General features: G+C 40.1%; 1 protein-coding gene across 1 annotated transcript in view; it reads right to left on the bottom strand.

Annotated features, from left to right (window-relative positions):
* SMAD5 (SMAD family member 5) overlaps nucleotides 1-7666 on the bottom strand; it is a 28046-nt gene extending 20380 nt beyond the window's left edge. Inside the window, exon 1 of the mRNA XM_009285905.2 lies at nucleotides 7549-7666. The gene's annotated coding sequence lies outside the window, so the exon portion shown is untranslated. The remainder of the gene's footprint in view (nucleotides 1-7548) is intronic.
* Nucleotides 7667-12631: the final 4965 nt, after the last annotated feature.

A 12631-nucleotide genomic window follows, 5' to 3' on the forward strand; every position in this document is an offset into this window, starting at 1 on the left:
GGCGCGGCCCGCCGGCCTCGGCCCCTTGGGCTTGGGGTTGTTCTGCGAAACTGGCTGGGTTTTACCCGTAGTGCTGAGGGACAGGTGAGGTCCTTCAGGTGGCTGCATCTCATAGTAAGGTACTAAAACCGCGTGGTAAAGCTTCAAGAAAACGTGTTAGCAGCGTTAGGAATGACTGTAGAAAGGACTGTAGAGATGAGGACTTTCATACTGTGTATAATGCCAGTATGGGACAAACTTCTGCTTTTCTCACAAGTGTCCCCATCGCGTGAAATGGAAATGACCGCTGTTTCCTCAAAGCTATTTTTTGAACAGCACAGAAGAAAGTTTCAGAGAAGTACCAGGCCAAAAACGCCTCCAACGTGCCACAAAACCACCTGACCTTGATTAAGCATACTGCAGGCATAAAAGTTTGTTTCCTGTCATTTTTAAGTAAGTAAGTTGATTGATACGAAGGTAAAGAAGAATTGGCTTCCATGCCATGACTTGATGGCAGAATGTTTTCATTTTTTAAATTGCCTTCAATATACAACCGACTTTGGGAACTCCAAACACCTAAATTTCCACTAGATCTGAGGAATGTGCTTACCTCCGTTGGAATCGATAATAAAAATCAGTTGTCCATTCAAAGGCCTCTCATCGTGGGGAAGGACTGGCAAAGTCTTGTTTGCCTTACAAAAGACAAGATGCCTTAGAGCAACGTGTGGAAGGCTGAGCCGCGTTCAGCCCTGCTCTTCACTCGGTTCACAAGCAGGTGGAACTACTCGCCACAAAGTCCTGTTGAGGCCCGAACTCTGATGGCATTGAGAAGTTTAGTTTTATATGTGCAACGGGAACATCCACAATTAAGGGAAAGTATTTCACGCTTCAGCCCACGGAGTGATTTTAAGAGGAAACTTTTCCTACAGGAAGATTACTTTATAACCCAAAGGCTGCCTTCCTCAGAGGAGGCTGATCAGAGCCTGTTTCAGACACACTGCTGAACTAAACTGAATCCTAGTCTGATCCACTACAGAAATTCCTACGGAAGAGTTTCTTCCTCTGGCAAAAATATCATGTAAGAACAGACATAGGGGGCAAAATCACAATTTGTACATAAATTTGTATCTATCTCTGTTGTAGGACATGTAACTACACCGTCTTGCAGCAGTTAAAAATCTGGCGTACCAATTGCATCTGGCATGCCAACTGAATCTTGCTAGCAAACAAATTCCTTTTGGAAAAAAATACTAGAAACAAGCAAATGTAATGAAAAGTTATTTTATATATACATATATATGTATATATACAAATACATAGATAATTAAACTAAAAAGAAACCACATGAAACCCCATGTTTTATTTGTGTAAATTAAGGGTAAAACATCTACCAAAAAAAAAAAAAGAAAAAGCAATGTAAAGTTTGTAGGAACAGGGAAAAACATCCAGTGAGCCAAACTGAAGTTTCAATTTCAAATATATTTGAGCTTTGAAGAAATTTTCTTCTGGTTCAAAACTATTTGGCTCTTGATTATTTTTTATGCAAACAGAAGTTTTAGCACCAGTGTACTCTGACTAGATCTATACAGAGGTCAATTAATAGCCCAACAGGATATCTCTACTGAAGTTCATGACAGCGGTGAAGGAACAAGGCTTTGGTGTAATTTAGTCAAAGAACAGAGCTAACCTTTGGGGACTCCTATGTATCTCTGCACCAGCAATTGTTCTACTTTGGCCAGGCAGTCCAAAATATGGGACAAAAAAACCTGTTGGTCTTTTTCCAAATCTTTTGTGTAACTTAATTAATAAACCAAGTAACAAACAACAAATTGGCAGCAGGCATTTTAGGTGTTGTTCATGTGCCAGCCATCATGTCTCTACGAAACAAAATGTTCCCTTATTGAGAAGTAACAAAACAGTTGTATGTTGTCAGGTGAAGCTACAACACAGAGCTCCGATGTGCTTCCCCCTGCAGAGGTTTTTTAGAGTTCCAGTGACGAGGAAAGCTGAAGGTGTGCATGCAAGTGTACGGGAGAGGACAAGGAAAACTGTAAGTTTTCCAAAACTTAAGTTTTCCAAAACGTTCTCAGTTTAAAACCACAGGCACGTTTGGCATGTCTGCTTGCAGCACACCACTCCTCAGAAAGCAGTGATTCTTAAGCACAATATAGAGACTATTTTGGAGTATGGTAATAATGAATATGATCTACCGGCTGAAAAATAGTTTTCCTCTTTTTTTTTTTTTGCCATTTTGTCACAGACTAATGTTGAATGGCCAAAGACCAAATGTCTAAAGTCACGTTATCTCCTTCTAGTCAATGGGACAGAGTAACGGACAAAGTAAACGACATTTGCTATCTAATGGTTGAAGTCTGTATATCCTTAAGGTCACAGTAAAATCAACAGCACTTACACCACTGTCTACTTCATACATGGTTTCCATCACTTAAATCTCTAGTGCCACACTCCAGTGGGTCCACTCTAATAACGTATCAAGTTCACTAAAAGGCTTGCAACAAGTAGACTCAAGGCATCCTGAACAGAGTTTCCAGAAATCCTGTGGTTTCACGAGTTCATGAATTTCACAACTCATGGAACCATCAGTCCTCGTTTAGCACTGGCAAACCTAGATTTTCCAACATACAGACATGCAGCTGTGATAATCCAAGGAGAAATGACTAGCTAACCTTCTACTTACCTGAATATTTTAATTGTGTGTTCAGATTCTGCGGAGTCAACTGCACGTGTTTATACATTTGGTCCTGCCTTGTAAAGTCAACTAAAGAACAAGTACCTGTCTCGCATTCCTTTGCACACAGTCTAATGGCAATGAAGAGAGAAGACTCTCTTCTCGTAAACCTATGCTACTGTAGATGTGTATGTTGGAGCTAGCTATAACCTTACAGTCTGATCAAAGTACAAAACAATCAACAGAAAAACTACCGCTGGTTTGTATCAGGCCTTGCATGGTTGAGAAGCAACCGTGAAGTTCAACAAGTATCTTAAATTACATTATTTTGATTTTCTCTCCAGATTTTGAATAGGAACCCTACATTTCTTAATGAGATTTTTGTTTGGTTAGAAATGAATAGTTTGAAAATCAAATAGATTGTTTGAATTACAAGGAAATAGTCTTGAAATAAGGTTGCTTTATTATGAAACTTTGGCCTTCCTGTGACTTCTAAAATGACTGCATTGTTCAACTTAATTCCCTATCAACTTTCTAAATTGCTGGGGGAGAGGGGGAAATTAAAAAAAAAATAATTAAAGAAGCAGTTACCATGTCTCTACCCATATTAAACATTTGCAAAGCTGCTATTTTTAACTACGTTAAAAAATTCCTGTAGTGTGAAAGGTGGCTTGGATATTTAACCCAAATCTAGCTTAAAAACAGAATTGGGAGAAATGGATAGGATAGCTCAAGAAAGTTCCACTCTCACAGCTGTCAGCTGAGAAGAAATGGGGGAAGGGGGAAATGCTGAGAAAGGAATTTATTTTTTTTTTGGCAGTGAAGAGAGGAACATGCCATCCCTGTTTGAAAAGTTTCAGGGTGGGAAAGGCTAAGGAGGGGCTAACATACTCTACATACCTTTACGTATATTTTTGAGGCAGAAAAACAGTGTTATGTTTGAGCAGAGTTCAGCAAGTGGAAAGGGAGGTGGCATTCGCTCTGGCCATTTGGTCCTCCTAAATAACCCCGCAATTTACAGCATGCTGAGAAGAAGCACAATGGATGGTACGTGGCTGCCTCACAACAAGAAGGCAACACAAACGCTGTGTACATCGCATCACGTGTAAGAAAATGAAAAAAAAATGTTTAGTGTCTGGAGGAAATATATTAAAAGCGTTTATCTACAAGGCCCTTGGTGGCGTGGGCTCCTGTGAAGTTACACTCGCTGGCTCACGAGCTTTGAATTCTAGGAGAATAAATTATGTACCCCGTTACTGTTACAGCCACACTTCTGGGTGCCTTGCGTGACGCAACTCCCACAGCAGTACAGAGAAAGGGAGAGAAGAGTTAGTCTTGTTTCCTGAAGCTACAGATGTAAGACATTAACATGAACTTGTAGACCAGGGGCGGGAAAGGCAATCCAAAGGTATACTTCCCAGCAAGTTTAAGGCTGCACACTTTTCTTCCTAGACTGGAAGAATAAATGAGATGAGACGTGTAACTGAATACTGGTACTTCTATGGAGATGTTAGAAACAAAGACGTTTTGTAAAGGTTTTGTAAGTTCAGCTCAACAGTGTCTTTTCACACTCCACAGAATAAAAATGTGAATATATTGGGGATGCTACATCCAGTTCGACAGATCTGAGAGTCAGCTAAGGGCGCAAAACTGAACATGCAATTCAAAAAATAAATGTCTAAAAAACATACAAAAAAGACGAAATCCTGAAAAGGGGAAAAGGACACTGCAGGAAGAGTAAGACGTATAAGAAGTAATGAACAAGAGAAGCCTTTGCCTGAGAACTGTCGCAAAGTCCACATCAGAGTGTGAACCCTCTTCCATTGACACCTGTGGATGGAGTCTGGTCAGGGCAAAGTACTGCTAAATTGGATCTGCCTCTTGGAACGGGGTGGAAACCTTCCCGGAGGAATGGAAAAAATGTCCCAGCCGATTAACACAAAGTAATACAGTGCTCTCAGAGGAAATGATAAAGAGAAGAATTTTAAATGGCACAATTCCTTTGACTATTCCTCCAGCATTGCTATTTTTCTAGACCATCCCCCAGCTTGCCCTCACCATTGCATCAGCAGGACAGAAACGTGTAGTACTCTCATTCTTCTAAATCAGTGATTTTCAACTATTTCCAGAACGTGACCTCACATTATAAGAACACTTTCTGGAGTCTGACACGCACTGCTAAGCCCAGAAGAAAGATAGCCCCTGCCTCCTAAAAGCTGTCTGCGACGACCAGATCAAATACCTGTGGACAACAAAGAAGCTGGACCACAGAAGTGGGGTAGAAAAGGTAGTACAGAAAGCGAAGGAATCTAACATCACGGTTAACTTCCTTCCAGTTACCATAACCATGTGATCACTATGAGCTTTTTTCTTTTATGAAAACTGCTCAAAATTAGCCATGAACAAAATTGTGTCTTACTTTCTTCTTAAAGATTTACTCCCTTCCTTACCACTTGTTTTACATCCTACACCATTAGCCAAACTCGGAGCGGCCTGGGTGTGTTCCTCAACGTTATCGCCTGCATAGACCCGGTTTTTCCTAGGGCCTTTCACTCCCCAGCCCAAGCGCTGCCTTCTGATGCTCCCTTTTGGAAGTGACTGGCGTTTGGGTGGGACGCGTTCTCGCTTTGGGACAGTGAGGAGATCTCACATGCAGCCTCACGCTCAACATAATCGTCTGTTGACACAGTCATGAGCTGGAATTCCATTTCTCGTAGCAATAGTTGGGACCAACATCCACAATAACTGTGCACTGAAAACTTGTATTTGTGGCTTCATGGCCAAAACCACAGGAAAACTATTTTTAGTGCAACAGAGCTCTAAATAGTGGAAGCACTGAAAATTTAGCTCACATCATGGGCCAAATTCTTCTCCTGGTTACACCCACTCTATGGAGAAGCTTGAATATAACAAACAGAAACACTCTGAAACAGAAATTAAAAAAAAAAAAAAAGAAACTTTTGCTTATGAGTAAAATCGGTATTTTAAACTTTAAATGAAGAAAGGTACACATCCTCCAGCATTTCCCCTGGAAATAAATAAAAGGAAAGGAAAAAGGAACAGTCTGAAGTAGAAGCGATCTATTACAATAATTGTACCTATTACGATAAAGGTAATTCTTCCCGCTGTATATATCTGAACAATACCTATAGCTAAAATCTCTCTCCATTCATTATGCAGATCCTTTTGGCTTAGACCAGTGAAAAGGACACTGAGTTTATCTGTATCTTGAGAGAAGATGCAGCAGATGAGTGTAGCCTCTGAGTAACAAATCAGGCTTTAATAGCTAGACCTACAAATTACTCACAAGCCAACTACCTAACAGCAGTTTATCATCTCAGGATTTCACAACACGAAACAATGAGTGATGGCAATGCCGAGTCCTCAAGCTTTCTCAGGTAGGAACCAACAGGACCTGACTTTCTCCTTCTGGGTGTATTTCTGCCAGAGTCCCCATTACGGGACGCTGGGCCTTTACAACTTGTATTTAAATCTCGTGGCACACTTAGGGACACAACTTTTTTTTCCACCCTCATGACCAAATAGTTGGGTTTAATAATTTCCTCTCCAGTATCAAGATCTGCATATACAAGCATAATAATGGCTGTTATAAAATTAAAGTGCTTTTGGGCATAGTGTAGTGCTGGTTTTGGACAGCACATTGTAAGCTATTTGCTTCTCTTTGCAAAATTTCCACAGTAATTTTATTTTCCTTTCTTTTCTTTCTGTTAGGAAAAAAGGGAACTGGATCATTTTCTAAAACAAAAATTAAAACTTTTTGGAGAAGCCAGTAAGATGAGAGAATCGCAAAATAGGGTTATTTCTCATAATAACAATAATAAAAAATGTTATTTTTCATTCACTATTTTATCATTGATGAGATTGCTTCCACTCTTTAAGCACTGCCCTATGACATACATTTTAAAAGGAAATACAGGGAGGAAAATCGAAAGACAAACAACACATTTTCAATTTTGGTTACATTTTTGCAAATCTGAAATAAATTAGGATTATTGTTACTGTCTAAACACATTCATATTTCACACAGTAAAGGAAATATAAGAAGTTCATAAACTTTTTTGCTCCAGCTGCTTAGATGGGCCCCATGTAAGGCACTGTCACTAAAATAGTTCACAACCCTAATTACAATTCACCACATCTTGGGAATGACATTTAGGATTCTCGAGGCGCTTTTAGATAATTTTTAGACTCTGCGTAGAAGCTCAGCTGTCACGAAGTAGGTTTTATTTTGTAACAGATTTTATCCTTTGGAATGTTATGTTTGGATTGAGCTGAAGATCTGGAAAAATGCATGCAATATAGTATGCTTACCCCACTGAAATATAACTCCTAAAACAAAGCTGAAACTTTTTGTCCTTTAATGTTCATATTCTAGCCTGTGCTTGCCTATAGCTATTTAGATTGGGGGGGGGGGGGGGTGTGGGGGTGTAGGAGGAAAAACTCTCCCTTACTGCATTATTCCGACTCCATTAGTGTAGTCAGAGAGAATTCCTGCTCTCTGTCCAGTAATTAAATAAATATTTAACATCGCAGGATTTAACTGGAATCCCGAAAGTTAACAATAGCCTCTGCTATCGGTGTCGCTATCGCAGGGGTTCTGTTTTCACAGGCGTATATTTAGATCTCGGCCACATCACCCACTTGCATTATGAATAGCACAAAAACCCCCCTCCCCCCCTTAAAAAAAAAGAAAACAAACAAGAAGCTCAGTGAAGTCTGGAAACTTTTATAAAGTGACGCCATCTCCACGAATCTCCTTCCCCCTGCTGCAAACCGTACTTCAAAGCTTAACAAATTAAGTGGCAGGCAGCCTCTCGTAAAAAAAACAACCAACCAATAACAAATGAACACAGCTTTACCTTTCAGAAAATTACTGCAGCTCCATTTTCTGACCCTTTATTTTTTCACTAGCTCCCTTCCAAGCGATTTCTATTCCTCTCTCTCTCATGCTGGCGGCAGGGCGGCTGGGGAGGAGCCCTGCGCGGGTCCCCAGCCCCGGGGAGCAGGGACCGGATCGGGTAACACACCCAGCAGCACACCCAGAGCTGGCTGCAGAGAATTCAAATTCCCACTTTAGAAACTTTCTGCAATACTTGTGTGTCAAGTCTATTTTTGCTTCCTTCCTTCATCCTGTAATAATGCTCTTCGGTCCGATGCAACGCAGCCATCTTTTGTGCAGTGTCTTTCGTACAATCTGTAGATCAAAAGAGCTTTGCCGGTGTAAATCCTGGCTTTGCCAGAGCTGGCTGATCCCTTTCGGTGAATAATTTATCTAGTTTGCAAAATGGGAACAACTACAATCACAGTGTATTGACTCTCTGCATTAAGTCTCTCTGCACAAAAAGAATACTCCCAACCTGAATGCTTTTAATGGATATAAGTGTGTATATACATGTATAATACATATAACTAGATATATATACACATATAAATATATATACACACACATTTAAGGCATTCAGATGGTATGTCTATGCGCACATGCACACACACCCCCCTCAAAATGGGCCAGTTTAATTAGGATAATGGTGCTTTTCATGTAAAAAATACCATTATAAAGTATGAATGATCTTCATACCAGGCCTTCTACATTTGCATTTTACCACTCTGTGTGTATATACAGAGATGGCAAAAATAGAGAGTAACATTTATAAACGAGAGTGTAAGTCTGCAAAAGACGACTCATTCTCTGTGAATCTACAGCGCTAAACACAATAAAAGCTGATTAGTCTTGTTGACAACAGAGCTCATAGAGGTTTCAAAGTCCAGTTAATAGGAACAGTCTGACAGCTGCACACCCTAGAAGAACCACTTAAAACGGAAAATAAAATTCATGCGATTAGACGCTTGCAGAATCAAAGCCTTTCTTACAAAAATAATGAGATTATTATGATTATGTCTAATCATTAGCCATTGGTCTTCATGAAGATGACTAGGGTTGTGTGTAAATGATCAGCTCAACCCTCTCAAACCCTAGTTCATGAGAAACCTTGTGTCTCCCTCACACTGCAAGCTTGAGTTCCCTTGCCAGAGCTCCAATTACCTGGCAAGATTTGAGCCAACAGTGGACAGGAAGGTTCAGACCCCCCCCGTAAGGCATACAGTGGGGAAGGATGAGCATGGCTTGTCAAAGGAGAGTCAGACTTTGCAGATCACTACTGGGTTTCTTTGAAGGATTCAGCCAGAGCGTGAGGAAGTTAATATTCTTCTTGATGTATTCACCTGGATTTCTAAAAGACTCTTGGCAACATCTCCCACCTTTCTCAGGGAAGATAATCTGCCAGGGGAAAGGAGGTAATGGCCTGTGAGGAAGATAATATTCTTCTTGATGTATTCTACCTGGATTTCTAAAAGACTCTTGGCAACGTCTCCCACCTTTCTCAGGGAAGATAATCTGCCAGGGGAAAGGAGGTAATGGCCTCCTAAGAAGGTATAACTACTTAAAAGAAAGGCAGCAAAGAGTGGCAATATCTGGTTACTTTTCACAGCAGGGGCAAGTGGAATTTCACAGGCAAGCGTGTGCACATCGGTGCTGCTCAACGTATTGCTGAGTGAGCTGGAGAAGGCAGTAAGACAATCTGTGGATAACGAAGTTGTCTAGGAAAGTGAAGATGAGGGCTCAGTGTGAAGAACTGAAGGAGTTTGCCATACTGAGTGGGAAACAAAAGGCAGATGAAATTTGGTGTAAATATAAATGTGAAGTTGCACATGTGGGAGTGAAGTCACATACAAGATGACGTGCTCGACCATATTATTACTCAGTAATGATATTTTATAATAGTTCGATGCAGGTGTTGAATGCATTTTTGCTCACCAAGGAGTGCATTGAATGTCAGGAACTGCTACAAAAGGAATGGCAAACAAAACAAAGAAGATCGCTCTGACGCTGTGAATTCCTGGTGCACCTGCATCTCAGGTTCCATGCAGAGGGCCAGTTCTCCATCTCAAAAAGAAATGCTACACCTGCCAGAGGTACAGACAAGGCCAAAAAGAGTGATCTGAAGCATCAAGTGGGTCCCATGCAGGGAATGTCTAAATAGCCTCTTCCATCTGGAAAAGAAAGAGCTGAGAAAGGATATTACAGACATCTGCAAAAAGCCCAAGTGGAACAGGGAAGGTGAAAGAAGACTTTGTCTTCCAGTTCTGGAGGAGGTGAAAGGACACTTAGCTGCAGGCTTTTGAGAAGAAAAAGGTAGTTCTTCACACGAAGTGTAATAAGGGGTTCAAATCTCCGCCACCGAACGTTGCGGGTACTAAAACGTTACATGAGTTCAAAAACCAAAACTGGTGACACAGCAAATTCACAAAAGAAAAACCCGTTAAAGGTCACTAAATATAAAGACACCGACCTCTGGCTCCGGAATTCCCTCGGTTGCAAATTGCTGGGCGAGTATTCTGTGCCGTCACTGTTTGCCCTGTACTTGCATTCTTCCTCTGGGCATCCTCTGTTGCCGGCTGTTGGACGGGACACTGAGCTAGACAGACCTTTGATCCCACCCGGTAGGGTCATACTCATGTTCTTCACACGCTGTTAGGAGAACTGCTTTTCATCCTGAAGCTCATATCTCACTGCAGTCATATTTTATTGTCTAAAATATCACAAATTCTGGTCTGCATTTTTTCCAAATTGTGTGATACCCCAGTTCTGCCTCTCCACCATTCTACAAATATTGTTACATATTTACAAATTACATGTACAAATGCATCTGTTAATAGGAATAAAACTCTTCTGGTCAAAACCTGTGAAATCGTTTTTGTTTAGTGTACCACTCTGGCTTTCTCAATATGGTCAGGAGCAAAGCTTCCAAAAAGTCAGTAATGAGTTTACACTATGTAATTAAAAAATGCATTAATTATTCTAATCTACATTAAGAAACTATTATTAAGAACTCCACATTAAAGGTAATTTAAATAGAAGCTTCAATTTAGTGAAGCTTCAGTATGGTAGAGCACAACTGTGCAGAGCTTATAGCCCAGCGCAGATACTAACTGAACTAACCATACAACATCTTTTCATCCACATTTTTATATCATTATGTACAACAACGAACATTATGTTTTGAAATGTGCATCTGGTCTCTTCCAGTGATACCAGAGCTGTGCAATAACGGGAAACTTCCCTTCGTGCCAAACGGGAAAAAAAAAATGGCTTTTTTACATTTTCTGTGAAGGGAAAATGGTAGCAGGGAGGACACTCATTTGGCATTTGAAAAGTTGTGTTTTGACAGAAAAAAAATTCCTTTTAAAACAGTAATGCAAATGAGGAACGTCTAATGGAAAAGTCATTTCTAAAACTTGTGTTTTGACAGTGATGAGATGGGATTGCAGCTGAACTTTTCCATTTGTCCGTTCTTTTCCTTCCCTAAACCAACAGTAAAATGCAACGTAATTCACAAGGTATTTTAACAAATCTATATATGCCAATGGGACAGATTTAGGCCAGAGTTTCTTTGGTCCAGCTCAAAAGGACAGCAAAATACTTGATGATATTTAATTATTACACTTTCTAAGAGAAAGGCATTTTAGATCCTATTAGAAATACAAAGAAAATTAAGTTCAGCTAGAAAACGCCACGTGTCCAAAATCAGTCCGAAATATCAGTGGCAACTTCAGAGCAGGAATTTTTAATTCAACCCCAATTTTGAATTCCAAAGACTAACCTGATACAGAGGATCTCGGGTGCAAAAACACAGAGCAGTTGTAGTTGCACTGCAGTTCCCACTACCGCCTAAATACCGACATTTTGGGGTTTCATAGAGCAAGGAGGTGTTTCCATTCTAGATTACTGAGGATGTGTTTCTGAGAAAGTCACACAATTCAACTTGAAATAAGCTCTTTCCCGCCTTTCTTATACATAACTCATCACACCCAGATTTTAATATTTGTGTTCTTGTTTCAAACCTACTCTGCCAATTTATTATATAAGCAGCACCTTGATCTTCATTCTGTCAAACAAATTTCTTAGAAAAACTCTTGATTTTGGTGCCAGTTTTTATTAGTGGGATAGTTGGAACTGCTGATAGAAGGCTATAAACCCCAGTTTCAGGAAAATACTGATTAGTGCTTACATTTAAGCATGAGAATAATCTCCCGTCTATTCAGCGAAGTATTTATGGCTATGCTTTACTTTAAGCACACGCTTAAATGCAATTAACTTCATTTTAATCATGGGCTTAAGTGCTTTGCTCCCTCAGGATAACAAGACCATTGGCATTTCATTTAGCTGGCTGAGCTTGTTTTTAAGTAAATCTCGTACTCTCAAGCACAAACTGACAAACATGCAAATAACAGTTACCTTTTTGCCTAAAGACAGAAAATGATAAACCGAGTAGTTCTCCAGTCCATGAGGGGAAACACCGAGGCATGGAGTAGATTTTCATTTCCCTGATACTATCATATTAATTGTCTGGTAGTGAAATGCTGCCCTGCAAGAAGAGATTGTGCCGTCTTTGATCTCCTTCTGTACATGAGCAAGAGGAGACATAAGCGTTATTTTCCATTGAAATGAAGAATGTTTGCTTGTTTGCTAGACAAAAGCAAATGTCTTTGAGACATTGTGGGCCATAGCTTCACTTGATATAAACTGGCATGCCTCTTTCATTCCAGGGGAATTACACTAATTTTACACCTCGGAGTACATCTCGGAGACTTTCCACGTCATGTATAAACTTGAATAGAGAGATTCTGTATCATGAGGTGAGATCATAATATGCAAGTGTTTGACAGACATAAAGCTATGAGGTCTGGGAATGCTTGATGGTAGCTAGTAAATACAGTATGGTCTGGTCATTAAGTGGGACCAATTGTTTATAAGAAGAATAAACCAGTTGGTAGGCAGAGCCAAAAAGCAGTTTTCTTTACCATGGTACTCCTAATTAACAACTTTTCCCGGCCGAAGCAGTAAAATGCAAAACTATGGTTTTATTAAGTCTTACGTGGCTC

Source organism: Aptenodytes forsteri, unplaced genomic scaffold, assembly GCF_000699145.1.
Source record: "Aptenodytes forsteri isolate BGI_AS27 unplaced genomic scaffold, ASM69914v1 Scaffold54, whole genome shotgun sequence".
In the NCBI taxonomy this organism is placed as follows: Eukaryota; Metazoa; Chordata; class Aves; order Sphenisciformes; family Spheniscidae; genus Aptenodytes; species Aptenodytes forsteri.